This window comes from Falco punctatus, assembly GCF_963210335.1.
Source record: "Falco punctatus genome assembly, chromosome: 10".
Taxonomy (NCBI): Eukaryota; Metazoa; Chordata; class Aves; order Falconiformes; family Falconidae; genus Falco; species Falco punctatus.
The window spans coordinates 26,494,129-26,515,909 of record NC_137590.1 but is presented as its reverse complement, the minus strand read 5'-3'; the positions used below and the strand labels follow the sequence as shown (position 1 = coordinate 26,515,909).

Genomic DNA, 21,781 nt, shown 5'->3' with positions numbered 1-21,781 from the left:
CCCAAACCAAGAAATTACATACATACCACATAAAATCCATAATTATCTGAAGTGCCATAATATGTCAAGGAGATATTCTATTTTCAACTTTCAAATGACTTGCACCAAAATAAAAAACAAAATCATACTGACTACAGATTTATTCAAAATGCCAACAACTAACAAAAACTGCAAAAATAAAACCACTGGGAATTCCGACTGTTTTGCATGTGATACAACCTTTGGCCAAGCCCTGAACACTGCCCTAAAGGCTAACGTATTATGAGAGCCTACCCAGACGGGAGTATTCACTGGGAACCCCTCCTCTTTGAAAAGAGGAAAGCTAACGCTCCGCTAACAAATTTCCTCTAAAAAGCTATTTGTGATTTCCTTGGAGATGCGGAGAATTCACACTTGTTTTGTTTCCAGCATATATGAATTTTCCAAGAGGAAAAAAAAAAAAAAAAAAAAAGTCCTCAAATCAAAGTCTTACCTTTTCTTAGTCCCAGAAACTATTTTTAGATTATGTTGTCACACCACAAATTGACAGGACAAACTTTTAAAGGCCAGCCCTGCATTATGTCATTGCTCTTTAGTAAGGCTGCCAACACTAGGCTTCACAAACAGACTTAATCCTTGCTTTTGAGTCAAGTGCTTTAAGCTTCTGGGATTTTTAAATTGTATTTTTCATTCATAGGAAGAAGTCTATCTAAAAATATATGTGCAACCTGTAAATGTTAAAACTGTGAGGAAAAAGAAAAAGAATACATCTCTTCTTGAAAGAAGAAAGCTGCCTCCCAAGAGCAGCTCACTGCTGCTCTGCTTCAGCAACGTCCCAGCTCTGCTACCTGCAAATTCAACCGTCCCTACACACACACACGCTTCTATCACTGCAAGAAATCTTTGCATTTTTCTTCTATATTCATTAAGTTCCTGTAGTTCTTTTTGGTCACTGGCATCAGCCAAAGAAAAAAAGGTGAAATCAGACAGGATCATTATCATCAGCTCAGGAGGATTTTTTTATAACATGAATTTCCTGTAAGTCAGTTTTTGTCCAAAAGTTTTCCTTGTAAAATCTTGACAGCAGTAAAGACTCAACTTTTTATTGATTTTACATGTATTAGAAATTATATTAACCATGAATCGATTATCATAAACTATCACCAATATACTTAAGGAAATCCTTGGCAGTAATCCCACTGCCAAGACAGACCTAGAAATTTGTTTAGAATTACCCAGGCAGAACTGCTGTCAACCAGCCTTGAAAGGGCTCTATAGACAACATAATATATTAATGATGTTGCTGGGACATGAGCGGCAAAATTATCCATTATGAAACAATTGCCGAGATGCTGGAATACTTGAAGCCTTATACAGAAATAGCCTGTTGAGAATAAATAGTTGGAAAACAAGAACATCAGATCTACATCAAAATCAAAAGAGAAGAGACTTACAGGCTAGTAACATAATCTTAAGAAGAAAAATGTCCACCAGAGCATAATAAATAAGAATATTTTCATTAGTCATTTCAAAACTAGACTAGATGACATGGATAAACTTTTTTTATTATTATTATTTTCTGGCTCTGATGCTGCAATTGCCCTTAGGCAAATCACTGTGTACCATGATTCAAGAGGACAGATTTTTAAAAAACTTAAATAACTAAAATTAACTAACTGAGAAAGATATAAAACCCAGCAAGGACATCCAAAAAATGCAAAAAAGCTGCATTTTTTTGGAAAGAAATTTTAATCTGAATATAAAAATCACTATAGTTTACAAAAAGTATGTCAATGACTTACCCAGTCTTGGTATGGTACTGTGAGCACCAAAAGACAAAAAGCTGTTTTGTTGAAGCACCAAGGAAAGAGGTCTTTACCTACACTTATGAGACCTCAAGGAATTGCCTTCTGAAATAAAAGGCAAGATGCCATCTTCTAAAACAAAGACCATTACCTTCTGCTACCATATTATGTTCTTTAAGAACAGTCAATGTAATATTACAGTGTTCGCTTTAAGGCTTATTAAGCGTCACACAGCCAGAGTACATTACCGTTACTAAGTTTTCTCCCAAAGGTGGTTCCAATTCCATAGAATAAGAAGTGATCACATATTTTTGCAAGTTGTAACTGTGACAGTGGAGCATATTTACGGACCTGCTGTGGTTAAATGTTAAGTAAACAGTGATTTATAAAACTAGGGATATAAAGGTTTTTCAAAGATGTCATACCTGTTTCTAAACAGTTTTTATTATTTTAACCATGACAAAAATAGACTCACTGTCAACTGCATATCCCTGATTTCAGTTTAAGTTCACATGCAGTTCACAGGAACGGTAGCAGACGACCAGTCGCCACTCACTTGCTTCCATTACCCTTCCAACACCAAAGCAGCATGGTGAGCTATCAACCTAACAAGCAGCATCAGATTTTATCTGACAAGATGGCAGGGAGGGGGCGTTCCAACTTTGGTCGATTAGTTTCACTAAGGGAAAAAGAAAAAAGAAAAAAACTACAGTTAGCCTCAAACATTTGAGACAAAAAGATAGCGCTCAAATGCCTTACATCTGGGAGGCTTAAGGACTCTGTAGCAGCACCTTTTAATACAGCATGGCATGGCAATCTTGACCAACTCTACCAACTTCAAGAGAGCTACTGAAAAAAATAGCCTTTGTTTTACAGAATAAGCACATACCTCACTGTGTTGTGTATTTCTTATCCCCCACTGGTGTCAGTTTACCCACTGAAATGAGAGACAAGTGAAATCGCAGCATTTCTTTGCTTCAGTGCTCAGCACAGAAAAAGAAAAGAAATGTATGTTAAAAATCCATGAATTGAGAGAGTGAAGTTACAATAGGAGTTAACTGAAGTAAGTGATCACGCATTTAACTGGCTCTCTTCTTCCTTCTAGTGGACTTGAATTGTTGCTTAACTGTTGAACTACTGCCGATACTGCCAGTAAGGGAAGAGGATGGCCGCTGAACTGTGTCCCGGGCAACTTCAGGGTGAAAGCTAAGCCCTGGAGACACCTACTTACCAGGCACGTAAAACAGAGCACTGGCTTCATAAACTTCTCCAAATCATCAGTGTGTCTCAGTGCAAGTTTGCTATGATTTAAAAAGCGGTGCAGAAATGCAAGTGTCATTACAATTGTGGTAACGTTTGTTATTTTCTAAATATTAAACAGGAACAGGCAAAAACTAGCTGATAAAGTCGATGCTTACATGTATCGACACAGCTTTACGCAAGAATGCTCTGAAATAAATACCACCCAAAGCCACTGCATGTGCTACCAGTTCAATAAGGAGTTATTGCTGTGTCATAACAGTGTCAAAAAAAAGAAATCACAAAAATATCGAGGCAATGTTTACAAGTTGCATGATTACTTTAAAGGTAATTATTTAGCTAGAACACATGACTCATATTTCCCTATGAAAGGCTCTCTACTTAACTGGATTAACACACTATTGATAGCTAAATTCCACTGCCGGAGGCTACTGTCAAGTCATCATTTCCAGAACAAACCTATAAGCTATTTTCTTTATCCTGTGTGCGACTATTACAACAAGCTCATCATGAATTTGCTCCCAAAGTGTTCTAAAAAAAAAAAAACTGCTGCAAAGAACATTCAGGAGATGCATGACACAGGATTACCTGTTCTAATGAAATTAGACCATACATCAGTCACAGGTTGGAAGGCTAAATACATTTTGCAGCCAATCAATAAATTAACAACTAATTTTTCAATTATTTTTTTTTTTAGTTTAAAGACAATTCAATGTTGATGCTGTAAGAACTAGCACCTAGAACTCAACTCCCAGATGTTTTCTAGGGAAAGCAAATCCAGCTCTGCATTCTCAGCAAACGTTTCTCATGAAAGCATTTACGTTTTTCCTATCAAAAGTAACACTCACCTATACTCACTTTCTCCACCTGCTTCTCAGCACACACACGATACGTAGGAGACTTATTAATACATGGAGAAGTTAGCTAGGAGAAAACAGAAGTAATCTACCTTAAAATAAACATTTCTTGCGCAACCATGCATTCAGGGTAATGCTACTGGAAAACACGCCCTGTCCTGTGCTGCTCCAGCTTTGCTGAGCCCTCCCTGGCCCCTCCATTCCTGTGGGATGGTGACGCAAAAGTACAGCAAGGAAGAGGAACTCCTGATCCCCCATTTTCATGCAGTCACCAAAAGGCATGTCAATACAAGCATAGCCTTTTGTTTTGTTTTGGGTTGGGTTTTTTATTTGTTTTGGGTTTTTGCTTCTCCATTCCCATTTGTAGCATTTAAGATCAGAAATAAGCAAAGTGGAGTTGCAGTTTGTTCCCCTGGTGCTTCACACAAAGTAGAATTGTTTTTAAAGTTAGGTTTACTAACAGGAACAACAACAAACCCTCAACTGGCTCCAAACTGGGGAATTTTGAAGTCTAACTTCCTTCTTCCTCTCCCAGCAACACTCTTTTTGTTCCCTGATGCTAATAATGCTGGGTGGGAGATGGAGCACAGATCTTCCTAATGAAGGACCCCAAAATGTCCTCGTGAAGGGCCAAAGGGGCATAATCAAAAAAGTTAAAGCACACAAGGCAGACAATCCAAAGAAAACATTTTTGTTAGGGACAGGACAGGCTGATCTGTTAGCTACAGTCAAAGGAGTCAGAAAACAAGTTACCAATCTCTTATTCTCTACTAGCAAAAAGCACTATCCTGCTTTATTAGAGCTGCTTGGAAAATTTCATGAGACCATCTTTCCAACACAATTTACCCTATTTTGCTGGGCTCTTGCCTGGCTCAGCAGCATCAGCAGCCCATGATCACATTTCAAAGCATTGATCACTCATGCAACAAAATTGCCTGTTGCACCACAGAGCAGCTCCTTGTCAGGACCTCTTTACACAACAAATACAAAATCCATTTCATAAAACATAACTCCACTGTGGAGCTCCACGGCTGGATTTGGCCATGCGAGAAGGGTATGTCTTTCAAAAAAACCTTCTCTCTGATGTGCTAGACACAAAAGGTCCAACCTATGGAAGCGAACAAGCTCAGACTGCTAGCAGCTAGAAGAATATACTAGGAACCATCAATATAAATGTACTTTGGCTGCTTTGTCTTTGCTTAAGCTTTCACAATCAGTCGCTATCAGAGACTGGATAGCGACTGGATCTTTGATCATTCAGAGCTGTTTTTCTATTCTTCAGAAGGTTATTAGAGGCTCACTCGTGTATTTTGCAGCCCTTTGCCTCATCTCACCTTTTACTGAATGGGTAATGTTTGATATAGAAGAAATAATGAGGTTAAGCAAAGGAAGAATCCCCCTTTACAAAGAAAAGGATATCGTACTGACATCTAGGTCTACTTGAAATACATTTGTTGTTTCACAGGAATACGTGTCTAAGTTACTTCTATTTTTGTGAAAATCTATCAAAAACATTACCCCTACGCACGCATTTGTCAGTTCTGCAAATTCCACAAGTCAGGTTTCAAAGCACGACAAATCTTTTGCATTTGTCTCTAGGCAAGTCACAGATGAGCTCAAGGAAGGAAAAAAGCCACCAGACTATGGTTAACAACAAAAACCAAAAAAAATGGAAATTTAGTTTGACCATAAATGAGAAGTACAAAAAATTACACTATTTTCTTTAAAATCTAGCTTAAATTAAAAATTAAGTTTCACAAAGAATAGAAAAAAGGACTGTGTTCAACCACATCACAGACTAATACTCAGGGAAATGGGTATTAATCCCTTTCAGCTACTAGTTCTTTAGTAACACGTAACAGTCTATTAAACGCAAGAAAAACAAAGCTCTAAACAGCATAACTGACACACAACAGATTTCGGAAGAAGAAAAAAAACACGGTAATTCTACTTCCAAAAGAAAATATTCTTAATTGCACACAGTCCCTTTTCAACGACTCTTTTCACATTTCCACCTCTTTTGCACACTAAAAATTCTACTGTGCCACATCACCTTGAGCCAGCAAGGGGCGTGGGAAGGGTCCAATTGCATAAGATGTTATTAAGGCAGCAAAGCTGGCTACTTAACCCAAGATACTTAAATACTCAAAATAATTACACAGATTAGCCAGGGACTCTCAGACTGGAGAGCTGCCTACCTGTAGCATAATAAGGAGTTGTTCAATACCGTCCGCATGTGCATGTTGCGTTTGGTATCCACACCTCAAGGGCTGGCAGCGGGAGATGCTGAGCCTCGCACGTTCACCACGAGGCAGAACAGGACTTCCCACTATTCCCAGTACACATGCACGCTTCCAAGTGATGGAAGGGCTCCCCGACCACAGAACTAATTACAGTATACCAATAAGGTAAATACGTCCCCCCAAAAAAAGTTAGTTTACAGGCATAAGGTATTTTTCCATCAGAGCACAACAGCAGGATCTTGAACCCCTAAGGATACCCAGCGGTACAGATACTGCTAAGGGGCATCTGCTTGAGATGCTGCAGTTAAAGGACACTGCCTGGTAGAAACATGAAGAATTCCATGTGGCAGTCCTTCAGATGTCAAACGTTGAAGTATATTTTAGAAAAAGTTGGGCTAATTTTAATTTTTCAGATACTTTCTCATAGCTTTAGTCCTACAGAAGTTTGGCGTAACATACTACTTACTAGTTAAAGCAAGACATTATGAAATATTTGTTTCTACAAGGGAGTGTGAAAAAACCCAAACAACCACACAATAGAAGAAAACTTAAATACAGCAACGCACTGCTCTAAGACAGCCCTCTAAGCACAGGCATATACAGCTACAGTTACCTTGATGTGATTCTGAGCCTGCTCTCTCTTCCTGCTCCTCCAGTTTTGGGTGGGCATGCCTTTTGCTTTTGGGGGTTTGGGGCTTGTTTGTTTTGAGTTCAGATTTTTATTTGCTGGGGCAGCCAGTAATTTATGGGTGGGGTTTTGGGTTTTTTTTGTTGTTGTTTTTAATACATTTCCCTGCCCTGTCTGCACAGTTTTCTGTTCTTCTTGCAATGGCAACGCCAGTCCCAAGAAGCGAGCGTTGAGCAACGAGCTGGAGAGAAAACTAACACAGGCTCTTAGAGTCAGCATCAGGAAATTATTTCCATTTTAGAAGTCAGGAAGCTTTTCACACACTTCTCCACAGGTCTTTGTGCCAGATTCTGCTGAAGAAGAGAATCTGCCATCATGCCACACAAATGGGAACAAGCTTATCAACAGCCACTGGACTCAATCACACTTCACTGTTGCAGTTTTTTCAGATTTGCACCACTCTCCACAGACGAGAACGAACAACACTAGATCTCTATTTTGCCTTCTACAACAGGCAAGGCAACAAGCATATTAGTTAATTAGTCCAGAGCTACACACACACTGACTAGCCAGATGGCCACGGCAAAACAGCAAGGATAACAACCAACTTCATTTCACCTTGCAGGAATCACTAGTTTGAATCTTTGCTTTGCTCTGCAGCTCGTGTTCGTACCGTTGTATTCACACCTACAGGACTTTCATCTGTTGTCAGGTTTGAAGTACCTCTAAGATTCGGTGGTATTGGGCCAAATGCACGCCTTAGGCACATCAAAAAGTCAGGCAACAAAGCTCAGAAGTCAGCTCTTTAGTTTTTCCAAAAATCCCCGCTAGAGTAGACCCACCCAGCAACCACTTTATTTCTTATTGCAGGAGTTTCTTGCATTACCCATTTCAGAACTGTGACTACAGGCAATCAAATGTCCCCCTCCAACAGGGTGGTCATTGCCATCTTCCAAATGGGGGCTTTCGATTGTCCTCACAGCTCACCACTGGAAAGTCAGGGATGCAACAAACACAGAGAAACTTCAGAGATTTACTGTAACCATTCTCTAATGAAAAAGTCAAAGAAAACATTCAAAGAATCTTTAAGAGTAGCTACTCTGACAGAGTCTTGTGTGGAAGAAAAATTCAGCTACATCACTATAACTTAAGAACTGAAGAAAGAATCCATGCAGATGATCGCCATTGAACTACAGAATACCAGTACTCTTTGATTTGCTAATACACACTAGCTTGTGCATTGCCTTTTATTTTTGCTTTCACCTCAAACCCCAGCTTTCTCTCAGTTGCTTGACAAAACGTTATGTTTTTTCTCACAGAGAGAGTCCTTTTTAAGGCACAGCCCCAGAACAAACTAAGATAAGAGGAAAATGTTTGAAAATATCTTTATAAACTTCTGAAGCAAAGCTGAAGTCAAAGCACAGCAGCAAGGGAAAACGAGTTGTTGCATCCAAATTTACGCACCCTTAAGACACACCAGCGATGCAATTCACAAACAACAAAGACTGAGGGCATGCACGTGTATAATACATGGTAGAGGGACATGTAAATAAAACACAACCACCGCACCATCTAGAGCAGCCTTTCACAATATTTAAGCAACTAGAAATTAACAGGCTAGCTTTCTAAGAGGTACCCATTTTGTTTCACAGTCCCTGGCCTCCCAAAGAGCGTGTATCAGCCCTGCTGCTGTAGAACAGCACTGCAGGCAACCAGGGGGTCCAGCCCCACAGCAGCCACCCTCCCTGGTGTGGGCAGGTGGGTTTCTGGTCCCTGCCCGCTCCCACTCCAGCACCACACTGGTTCCAGTGCACTGCTGTGCCAAGCCCAGGCACTCGGCTCTTCAGGAGCCAGGCTGAAGATGCCCGAAAAGCCATTCCCTGCGCACATTCAAGCATGCCAGCAGCAGGCTGCATCGCCCACCTCCAGAACTGCAGGAACATCGCTCCCTCCCAGCGCTCACCCCTGCGGCCACCCAACACCTCCCCTGGAGCAGCACCCTAGCACCCACCCCCAGGGACGCGTGGAAATCCAAAAGAAACACATGCACAAACTAAGGAAATTGCGAGTCTCCTGGTTGGGAGGGGGAACAGCACTAATTACTACTAATTACTAAGTAATTAACTTTTAGTAGAAGTTTAATTCTGTTAGTAAAGGAGAGGAAGGGTTGAGGTTACTGTTCCGTATGTGGTATTCCTAATCCGTATAACACCGTCTTCTGTGAAACGGCTAAAAATTGATAGATTATTTATCTTGGGGGAATATGACCTATACACACTGGTTAGCTAAATGATTTAATGGGCGTTACACCGGCATTGTTTCGTACAAGCCTGCAAGAATCAGCCAGTGTCGATCCCCTGTGCACACAGCATGAAAACGCTGGTGTGTCACAACCTAGCTACAGAACAGGAAAGCTCGTGCAGGCATGACCTCCATCCAATCTAATAAACCTGCATGAAATATCAGATTAAGTTTGGGGGCTTTTCTTTTTATTTTACGCCAAATTCGCTCCCAGCTCTGATGTAGAGTCAAGCCATTTGATATCATTTGTACACAAGCTAATAATGATGCTACAGAAACAAACATAAAAGAAAAGGTGTTTCTCATACGTAAATGCTTAGTAATCAGAGCCAATATAACCTCAGGACAACCAGAGATGAAGCGAAATAAAATAAATGCTAATTAGATTTAGGCAGTCCTGAGGTTGTTCTTTCAAGAAGGCAACTGCCTGGCTACAAACTGACTATCCCAAATGGCATGTGGCACTGGTCCATGGGCAACCATCTCTGCGGAACAGCATATTCAGAGGGCAGGGTGGAGTACTCTGGCACTAGTGACACCCACCAATTCCTGATCATCCTTCTGTGTAACACCCTACCGTGATGCAGTTTTTTCCCCTGTTAAACATTTGTCCATTCCATAACTTTTTGAGTAGGTTTTTAAAAGCTAAACAACTACTGTCTATATTAAACACTATGCTAAATAGGAAAACTACACAGAGCAAGACAACACTACAGACAGAAGCGGTACTGGTCATGAAAAAAATAGGTGTCTCAACTCAGTGAGAGAAGAGACTCACACAGTTCATCTACAGGTAAGAGGAAGACCAGTAAAGAAACAGCAAGAAATAAACTTCAGTATGTTACACACTTTTGTTAGTGCCTCTCTCCACAGAAATTACTCAGCATAATCAGACCGCCACCAACTTTAACTACAGAGCTTTCCCAGCTACTTTGCATGCACAGAATAGTTTTTGATTTAAAAATACTTTATTAGTGGAAGCTGCTGAAATAATTCAAAGCGAGACGAAAACCATAGCAGAGTCAGAAGCTGTACCCTGTCATCTACAAATTATACCCTCCTGTTCTGCTCTCTAGGGCTCTTGTTTACCAAAAATGCCGAGGTCCTCCACTTCTAGCTACTCCTCCAGAGGTGAAGTGTCCAAAATTGGCTGCATGTCCACACAACGCTGTGCCCAGAGAGATTGTCTCATGACGGGGAATAGCAAGTACACATCAGTGCACAGATACCGTCCTGCAATCCCTTGTCTACGGCCAGGACCAGAGGAGCTGCTGGAGGGTCCCTCCAGCCCTGCTGTCACCCGCTGGTAGCGGCCACCACAGAATTCATTCATCAGGTAGCTCTCTAGAGAAACCAAAAACCTATAGTACAGCCTCTGGATCTACCATCGAAGTCCTCACCCCATGAACTACAGCCACTTCACTGAACTCAAACTTAGCCACGTAGAAGATGCAGATGTTTTAAACGCACCTCAGAAACCATTTGTATGACTGGGGGAGAGGGACGGGTGTGTGGAAATGCTGATGAAAACTTTGAGGTGTTAAAAACCCTCTTAACAAAACATAGACAAATGGCACATTTATATGCAGAAATACACGCTAGATCTTGAGCTAACAGCACTGGATAGCACGAAGTGAAAGATTAATTGTGAAGAGTGAGAAAATTAACAGCTAAAAAAAGTAAACATTAACTGGGGTTCAAAGAAGGCACTCAGCACAACACCCAGTGCTATTAGTGCAAACAACGCTTCTGACATCAGACCTTTCTGGCAAATATCATTAAGTATTACTACCAATTTGTGACTTACAGCATACACTAACAAACTGATTTTTAAAGTTACGAAGACTTTCAGTTGAAAAAACTACAGTAACAGGCTATTTAGAAGCTTCACATAGTGCTACATTTAGATAAAAGCCTTCTACATAAGCAATGTAATGCATGATGTAATGCTCGCAGGTTTTCAACGAAGTTGTGAAATGCACATGTCCAAAAGTTATTGGGGAAGTAAGTTTTATGGAAAGTAATAAAAATAATGAAAAAACTTCGCAATTCAACTCCTAGAATCAATTTTGGACAATTAAAAGACATTTTAAACTCACATCAATTTCAAACCTGCAACATAAAAAAAAAGTTGTGTTCTGTATGTTTTTATATACACTCACACACTGAATACTGACATTGTCGCTAATTCCAAGATTACCTCTATGTACTACACTTGAAACAATAAAGCATCCTCTCATGAAAGAGTTCATCGCGAGGCATCTGACATTTTTATATATTGTGAACTCTTAGTATTGAATGACTGACTATAAGGGTGAAAACCTATCATTCTCAAAAATATCCCGAAGGTATTCAAAATACTGATAAAAATTCAACTACAGTTCAATTCTGAATTAAGGAACCCATGTAAAGAGGCGGTATTTTGCAAAACACTGCTGCACCATCCTGGGACAACAGAAGCATCCTTGGTATTTACAAAGGTGGAAATGGCAACATTTACAGTGGTCCTTACAGCACAAAATTCCACAAACATTTATTTTTATCAGCAAGAAAACTTCCTGTGCAGTCAAACATCATGTGCTACATTCCAGCTACGCACAAACAACACACCTGGGAAACTGCTGTTTCGCTGCTCTAGGTAGGTTTAAATATGGCAGCCCCAGCACAGCATGCACCATGAAGGTAAGAGTGAGAAATCCTGAAGCCCACAGAGCATTGGACAATACGAGTTTAACAGAGAAATGAGAACAGGTTTGACTTGCCTGCTCTGAAGATGCACTGTGACTATCAATTTTTCCCCCTCAAAGAGGAAAGGGCTTCATAGCCAGGCTCCCACACTGCTGTAATCCAAACTGCGATCCAGATACAGCAGAGCATTTTGCAGAATACGTAATATACATTTGATATAAAATTGCAGATACCGTGCATTTCCAAAAAAAGCAATTTTTAATAATTTATCCTTTAAATACATATTGTGCACAGAGAAAGACATTCAGATTTTAGTTTATCTTATAATATTGCTTTACGCTAGCAAAGAAAGCTTAGACTTCTAGAAGCACAAGAAAATTAAGTGAACCCTGGTGTATTCTGAATTTACTGTTGTTTAAGTGGGCTTTCACTAAGAAGTGTGGATGCAGCTGTTTTTTCCATTTCTTAGCAGGCTAATGGTCAGACTTTGGTGTTAAGACACATGCACTGAAGTCCATTTGCAGTCACACCACGTCATACAAGCTGGACAAGCACTGCATGGGCAGAAGACAAGTCTTCCCACTGCCCGTCTTCTGTGGAGTCTTTAGTGCTGCCAGCTTGTGCTTCTGCCCACTTCCAACAAGCACGTGGGACAGCAGGCCACAGCACTGTCCCCTCTCCCACATACCTGGCACCTCCACGCACCTTCAGAGTTTTATTCAATGCTTCATAGAAATAAAAACAATTCTACTTTTCACCTCACCAGCACAACACCGTCTGCTACTGTCACCTACTCACCCACAAGCACTACTGGTTTAAATGACATTACACCTGCCTTTTAATCAACTGTTCCTGTCCAGTTACCAACAAAATGATATTTTTAAGCACAATGATGCTTCACATGTTCTTAAGGTAACGTCGTATTTTGAAACTCTCATCTGCGAAATGTTTTTATCTTGCTTCCCCCAGGCTCCTAAACTAATTTCACTTGTTAGAAGGTATTTTATTAACTATCCAAACAAAAATCCTTCCAAAATATCAGCTAGCACTGTAGGATTAAGGGTCTTCAAACACACAGTATAAAATTTGACAATATGGACGTTTCAGGCCACTTATTTCTATATAAATTTCAATCTTACTCAATTACACCCCAAATACTTTTACATCAGAAACCTCTACCACTTTCCAATTAATGTCAGAATTCACAAAAGGAGGGGGTTTTTTGTTGCTGTTTTTGTTTTTTAATCACGGTAGTATGTTATTGCTGGTTTTGGTCTGAACTCGCACTAGTTCTACAGGTGCCCCTATAATCTATTTGCACTTGTTCAACCTGCTTGAAGATCAGATCAGCTGAGGCAGTTTGCCTTCTGCAGCTAACGGGATGAGCCCCCAGCTGCCGTACATCCTCTCCCCTTCACAGGCTGTGTCAGCAGAGCAGCAGCTTGGTCAATCTTTGTGTACCCAACCACACAGAAGACTCTGCCTCCCTCACGCATCTGCTCTATCCTCCTCACTCACGCTGAATGCTGTGAGCTGATGCAGAAGGAAGCCTTCATCCACAAAACAGCTCTCCTTTGAAGATAAGGATGCCAGATGAAGAGATGGACTGATCAACAGGCTTCGCTTTCACATTGACTTAGATCTAGTACTACCTGCTCTCACAACAGAAATACACAGCCATCTTTTCAAAACAGACACAGCGAAAGCAGTTAGACACAATATTTACAATTACAGCATTGTAGCTACCACTGATATTTTCTGCAATTAAGATAACCAATACATCCACAGTCACGTACACACTGATGTATGATGAACAAATCTTTGTGACATAAATATCAGTGCAGTGAAAAAATGGATCACATTTCAGTAGATCTATTTTAACGTATGAAAAATAAAAGCTGCTTACCAAAACTTTTGCTATGATAAACTTAGGTCTAGCATTCCGATCTCAAAAAAAAAAAAAAAAAAAAAAAAAAAAGGAATACAGCAAGAACTAAGAGCTCTTTTGCTTTCAAGATTATGAAAGAATGTCTCTTCTGTTCAAACTGAAGCAATCTAAAGACCAAGAGAAAAAAATGCATCTGAACTCTGCTTTAAGTTGTTGCTTCTGCCATCACTATTAATTTAAAATCTGGGCTGACGTTACTAGAATCTCCATCAGGTACATGGTACCTTTGAATGCTTCCTGTATTATCCCAGCTTATGAGCTTATGTTACTCAGAAAATCTTTAGCTCAGAAAAATGACCAACCTGAAGGGTGGCCGCTATTTCATCTACTGCCATCCCACAATACTCCTCTGGATCTTCAGAGAGGATGAAAACAACAACAACAAAATCCACCAACCAACTCCCCCGCCCCCCCCCCCAAAAAAAAAAAACAAAAAAACAAAAGTTGCAAGCTTACAGTAAACCTGCCATTCTTTTCCACAGCATGCAAAAAAACCCACCCACCCCCAAACCACCGAACACAACAAAACCAAAAAACAAACCATTACCAAAAAATCTACTCATTTTCTGCTTCCACGAACACAGCGTAATAAGGTATTAGAGACCACATTATGTTGGCTAGAAAATAGTAAGAGAATTGAAACTACGATAAACATGAAGTTATGATGAGCTAAGATTGCCACTCCTGGATGATACTTGTAATGGTTTTGATTAGGTCCTCGTAACCATGACACAGAAGTTTAAAACGGGAAGTCAACTAAACAATTAACAAACTATGGAAAAAGTGCAAACAAAATCTTGCCAAATCAATAAAGCAATCTGTTCCCAGACATAGGCCACAAAAGCTTATCTTGACACTAAGTTCCGTTAGCTCAGATAAAAAAATAAAGCAGCAATCACAGCCCTGCAACTTTAAAGCTGTGGGTGGGTCGGGGGGAAGAGCATGTAAGTGGCCTAATTTGCTTGTAATAGCGATTCCTTACATTATCGGGACTCTTTTCTTACATATACTACTGACAGTAACCATGCTCACAAGTATAGCAGCTGACTTCGAACATGCTGACCTTGAGCAAGCAAATGACCTTAGCAGCATGTACTTCTGGCTTATTTCACTGCAACAGCGAAACAACCTCACCATCTATAGTAGTCTCCAGTCTCTAGCCACCACCCCTGACTATTTTAAGATATCCCAATACACTTCAGTGATGCACAGTTCAAAGTGATAGAATAACATCTGCTAGCATGTTGAAGTGCAAGTTGTTTACAGAAGCATTTTTAGCTTCTCGTACTGCGTGTTTCCCTGACAAAAAACTCTATTTATTAACAGAGTTTTGCTTTTCTTTTAACATCTAAAACCCAAAATATGAAAAAAAAAAAATTCTAGGCAAGAATTTTAGGCATTGTGAAAGGAGAAAAAAACAAGACATCCCACTCTAGATAAAGCTTATTTAGAACCTTCCAAGTATGTGACAGCAACGGGTGAACTTGAAAAAGCAGTTGCTTCCCAATTTTGCACAACTCCTCCTCTTGGTCATCCCTATAAAGAAAATCTGTATTAAGATAGGTGGGGGTTTGTATATAAGTTTTTAATTGATATTTTAAACATATATATGTTATGTGTTAATCTGATGTTAGGAGAAGACAATCAACAAGTTACTCGAATGCACCAGATGTGTTACAGAGTCATAACCCATCCTGCTGACAATCCCAACCTACAGAAAGAAAACATTCATTTTAACAAAAATATTCTGGGGAGGTACTGTCAGCCTGCATTCTCTGGAGTGCCTGGAATGACAAGGATTACATCTAATCAAGTTACAAAGGCCAGTGAGAAAACAAGTCTCTCCAGGAACGGCCATGAGAATTTTTTTCTAATTTTGCAAGGAATGTGTGTAAGAAAGAGGGAGAACAGATCAAATAAATTTTATAAATTTGGGGGGGTGGACAGGGACGGGGGTCAGCACATGGTGTTGGTGGTTTATTCTGAAACTAATTACAAAGCTGAAAAAGTCATAAATAAGAAGCTGTCCCAGTGCAAGAGCCTCAGAGCACGCATACAGCCCTCGCTACAGCCCAGCTCACAGGCAGTGCGTGATCACGCCACGCCGCTCAAGTACTTTATTCTTTTTCCAAAACCCTTTAAAGCAGAAGAGATCGCACTGGATCAAATCACTCTTCCAAGCTGCAGCAGAACTGACTGGGTGAGTGAAAGCAACACCAGGATGACAGGACACAATGATTATCACTCTTCCTCCATCTTCTCTGATCTTTCATTGGAGAAGAGGGTAAGAGGAGGAGAGGGGGAAAAGCCTGCTCTCGTCCAAGAGGAGTACATCCAACAGCAATTTTTTCCATCTCTCTGAGCTCCGCTGTGACACTAGTGACATTTGGCATTTTGTCTGGAACAACTCTGTTGATTAGCAACTATCCTTAGTTGGAAGGCTGGAGGGAGCATATCACTGTCCGATTCAGGAATGAGTTGACTCCACTGAGTGCGTCTACTCACATCATTTGCCTGTCCTTATGGGCACATTGCTGAATAACTAGGATCGTATTTTACTGCTGTCACCAGCAGAGGAGAAAAACATTTCCAAGCTACGAGCGTCCCTTAATAGCCAGACACCTTTCATTCTGCCAGCATCACTCAAGTTGTCCATCAGCCTATGGCAGCTTCAGCTGGCACCCTGTTCTATATGGAGATTGGTTATTTTGCTTCCCGTTCATTTCATTTTCCCAATGAATATGACTATGCTGAACAGCAGTTTGTGTACAGACTGCTGGATGCCAAGAGGAGCATCCTTCCATCCAGAAACTGAATGCTTGATCTTGAAACGTATTTTCAGTAAAATTTCCAGCTGTACTCTAACAGCAGCACAATCTAACATAGTACGTTGAAGATGTTTTCTTCAAAGACAGGAGGCAAACACCAGGGAGCACAACCATCGAGGCAGTTGCACAGGCAACTGAAGCGGTGACTGTTCAACTCCCTTCGGAGGCTGCACGTGAGGAACACACAATGAAGTTACACACTCCTACACCTGCAATGGCTACCGTTAAGCCAACGATATTAGAAGGATTTTATGAATGATAAGTTTTGTAAGGTTTACTGAAGTGTCATTTTCAAAATCCTGTCTTTTAGGAGGACAACCCCAAACTGAATCAGCATAAAGGTGATTCCCCTTGAAAAACAATTAAGCAATAACTCCTCCCAACCAGCAGCAAACCCATGAAACCACAAAGCTCTGCACACACAAGCACTGCCATAGTTGTGCCTTGCGGATCCACACTCAACATGCCAGGCCAACATGGAGATGCATTTATGAGTTCAGTTGGTATTACAGCCACAGCAACAAGTGGGAGAAGAAAAATATCAGAGAAGGAAAAGGGTTCATCATTACCAAACCCTGGCACATAGCTGTTACCATTAGATGGAACTGTGCATCCCTTAAATACAATTTTACCTACTCTGAACAACGTCCGAATGGCACGGACTACAGCGAGGCATCACTAACTGTCATTTGGGTATTAGCTAACAAGTTAAACAGAACTTCTTAACCGCTGGTGTTGCACACAGCTACTTCCAAAAGGGGAAATTATACACAGGTTTCAACAGAAGTTTCTGAGGGAAAAATAAATAAATTTAAAAAATAATCAACAAAACCTCCTGGAGGGAGTACCAGAAAAAAGGTCTGCAGTAAAACCAGACCTAAAGAGTTATCTCTGAACACAAAACACTGAGAAGGCCATTACTTCTCAAGGAAATGGAAAGGAAAGTAATTCTGCTCCCTGAAGCAGATAGGCAGGACCAGCCTGACCATTTCAGACCAGTCGACTCTTCTTGGAGGTTACTGCTCCTTGCAGCCTGCCTTTGAGGCCCTTCTCACACCTGCTTCCCTAAATACATCTAACCTCAGGAGACAGGCAAAGCAAAGGAAAATGACTTCCAGAGGAAAACACCAAGACCTGGGAAAACTTTCTGCCTTGCCAGATGAGCACAAGACACATGACTTCGAAGTAAAAGAAAGGTGCTGATTCCCCTCCTCCACAGCCTGCACCACGCGATGAGGGGAAAGGAAGGTTTTCACTTTGGATGCAGCAATCCCCTTTTGTGATCTGGGGCCCAGCTGACCAAAAGGACAACACCATACTTATCTTCCACATATGACAAAAGCTTGATCACTTATAATGTATGTAAGCTTTTTTTCCTTTTCAAAACGATATGCTGCCTAGTTATTTACCTACTTAGATCACTCATAAAAGGTCAACAGTCTTAACATGTGAGGCCAGCAGCAAAGAAAAGGCTTCAAATACCAGCTCTCTCTAGCCCACAGCTATTAAAATCCAGACCAACATCAAGACAGTTTGTAAGCACAGACACTGTCTTTTAGGGAAAGAGTATTCAGAATAACATTTCATCTTTAAAACAAACAAAAAATAATTATCTGTGACTTAAAGTGTATTCTGGTTAGTATTTATTCATATCCATACTCTTGATTTCTAGCAGTATATAACAGCCAAAAGTTTCTAAAACGCAATGATGTCAGAAAGTATTTTTATACTTGTTTTAACCATTTCCTTACTTTGTTTGACAAAGCTGAAACAGAAACAAGAAAACATCCATTCTTTATCAATCCACCCAGTTCGTCTCCGTTTTTCTGCTTGTTTACATCCTTCTAAAATTCAATTAGTCTCACTGTTCTACAGTCTCTCCTCATACAAAAGTGCTATGATGTCTCCAATAGTCATCATTTATGTCACTTCTTCCTCTGCTATAGACTAAGGCAAGTCAGCCCATTATCCATTTACCTGGTTGTATTACGTTCCCTGCCTTAAGTCCTAATCCTCTTAATACTTATTTTTCCAAGTCATTACTTGCTTCCTCTTACTGATGCAAAATACTGACACTACCCTTCAAAATAAATACTGTAACATATACTTTGTGGCATTCTCCATTCTCACAATAATTAGTTCATGACAGTCCCATGAACTAGAAAAAACAGCAGTGAAAACCAACTCTTTATTCACTCCTGCAAAACTTCTTCATGGGTTTCTCTTGAGTGGTCAACATATGCCTCCTAAGACACTGGCGGGTGGACAGTTTCCATAAAGTGCAAATCCTATTCCTGAAAATTACCATGGCATAAGTCAACAGTGCTGCCAGAAATAATAGTTCCTCCCTTCCCCCCAGGCCATCTCCCTCCCTCCCTCCTCACGCAGGCATGGGCACTCTGGCAGATGTGGGGAGTGCAGAACGAAGGAGGGGGATGGGGTTATTATCACCCCCAGAGCAGGACAGCACTGGCACCGCAGGGTTGAAAAGCAGCATCCTGATGCTGCTGGGATGGAGCCCTGCTTCCTCTAAACCCATAGCATCATTTAAGGGCATTTCATTCCATCCATTTCTAAGGCCTCAGATCCTAAAATAGTAATTTTAAAACAAAATGTTTCCTTTTAGTAACTTTTTCTTTAAATTCTTCAGCTTGGCTGAGTGCTTTTGCACAGGTTCACATCACATTTACCTAGGAAATATCCATATAAATGTTGAAGCAGCGTGCTGTGCCTGCCACTTGAAGCAAAGTCTTACGTGCTGTCATCTCTGACCGCCCAAGGATCCCCACTGGTAAGAGTTACAGGTAAAGCTCATGGCAATACACATATAGCTTAGCACAGAAACTATTTTCAAACACTGTACACAAGAATACAGAAGCCATCATGCTAATCAAAGAGGTCCTGTAGCGAACAAGCATTTTTTAAAAAACACTTCCTATTTGAACTATATTGCATTAATTTAGCTTGGATTTTTAAAAAAAAAAGAGTAAGAGATTTCAACATCTCAGCTGCTGCTTGATTTTTTTGGAAGGGTTTGTTTCAACATGTCACAGTCAAACAAGTCAAACCTGCACTATGACTCCCACCCTTTTCTAATACAAAAAACATTTGAGTACAGTTACATTTTATGAAGTAGCTCCTTATTTGATTGACAAGAAGCAGAATCTCTTGCAAAATGAATTCCAACTCAATACAACATATCATCTGAAGGCCCCTCTCATTCCTCTTTAAGGCTCTTCAATTTTTCCTGGCATCACCTATTTTAAGACCTTTTTGGATCAAGTCCCTATTTTCTGATATTATTTATGCTAGTCAGGTGCCTCCAAAGCAATAACAAGGAAGTCTGAGGAACTGCATGCCAAACTATGCTAAGTTAATTTGAATCACACAATTAGTAGAGAGCTATGCATCCATGCACGCCAAAAACCTTTTCAGAAGTAAATTTTTTACTGAAAATAATTTTGAAGTGCTGTATCTTACCCCCCCGCCCCAGAATAAGTCAGTTTCAAAATTATCAAATGTTTAACTTAAACATAACACCAAACCTATTCAAGTAGATAGTCCTTAACCTCTTCCTCTTTCTGTATGGCTATTTTACTTGAAAAAAATACTGACTTTTAAATGCTACTTTATAGAAGGATTATAAAACTATGCAAGACAAAAGAATACAGTCTTTTACTGAACAGCCTGAATATTTACAAAGCAGCAAAGTGCAACTTAGTAACTAGGGAATTTTAGATGCACAAGTTATGAGTCTATATGATTATCATTCAACATCATTGAGCCAAGACAAGCATATACACCCATAAGTCTTATGCTTGGGGGTGGGGGGAGGAGAATAGTTTTGAATGTACAGGAACAACAAACCCTACTTACTGCCAAAATCAGTGTGTAACTCCTTGGCACCTTGTGTGCATTTTGGATACTTCTGTTGCATTACGTGCACTGAAGCGTGAGTATTACAGACCTGCCCAACCTAGGAAGCACGTCAAAATTCATACAAAGTTCAGGTACAAAGGAACATCAACCCAAGTAAAACAAAGCTGCAGCTAAAATGTGTATGTAGGCAACTGAATAAGCACAGCAACGCTATGTCTTATGAGCTATCTGACACAGAAAATACAATTGGAGACTAGTTACTTGAGAACAAAATACCACAATAGGACCACCCAGCCCGGCTGTCTACAGCCTCTCCCTTTGTCAGTTCTTGAGGAGGCAGGAGGGAGAAACAGCAATAGCTCACAATAATCTGTAATTGCTTCAATAAATAAAAAGCCAAAATATTTAAGGAAGTATTGTCAGACCATGCAACTCTAGTATCTGCTGAATTATGGATTTATATAGAACAGCTGATGTTAAGACATTTGCACTTGTCTAGAACCTCACAGAATTCATACCACCTTTTCAAGACTTGCCTGTTTTTGTCCTGAGAGGCCCAAAAATACAGTATCTTGAGTGCTGTACAGCTATTACACCAAAATGAACTCTCAAGTTACTTAATTTCTTATTTCCTCTCATGTACATTTTTGTATAATGCAGGCATGCATCAATCCATATGGTTTCCCAATTTAGTTTTCTGTTGACGAATTCTGTGTAGTGTTTAAACCCTTAGCTGCAGCTTGTAATTAAGTAATAGAGAAATGCAGGTGGTGAATTAGAATACTTTATACGAGTACTGTATATGAAGTGTTCTTGTTTACAAGCTACAGTCAAAAAATAGATTCTTCTGGCATGAACTCCATGAACTATTTCATCAAGCCTAGAACTGCACTGCACAAGTTTTCACTTCCAACATGAATAGCTGTAAAATACTTAAAATTTTCTTCAAATTACTCATCATCCTAGTTTACTAGCTTTTTACTGAATTGGCAGACAGGCAATACACAGGACATACTATTGCCAATGATGCAAAGCAGAACCAAAAAAGGTCTTTAAGCAAAACAAGTTCAGCTTATAAAGAAAACAAAAGGAACTCAGATGCTAAATATTAATAGCTTGTAAATGTCACGTAGACTCGGTAGCCATACAAAGACAGGATTAAAAAAAAAAAACGAAAAACAAAACCTCCAAAAATCAAAAATATATATCCATGTTGAAGCCAATGTAGAATGCAACCATGTACCAAGATCACTTTAAACACCTGCCTGGTATCACCTCAAACATTCAAGTATCCTATCGCTCACTAACCACAGAAGTTCACCAAAGTTCACAGCTGCTGAAGGCACTCAATCAGAATGGAGTTTA

General features: G+C 40.1%; 1 protein-coding gene across 5 annotated transcripts in view; it reads right to left on the bottom strand.

The window, feature by feature from the left end:
• The window catches only part of HIPK3 (homeodomain interacting protein kinase 3), a 113,678-nt gene that overhangs the window by 37,583 nt on the left and 54,314 nt on the right, over window positions 1-21,781 (bottom strand). The gene's annotated exons all lie outside the window — the stretch shown is intronic.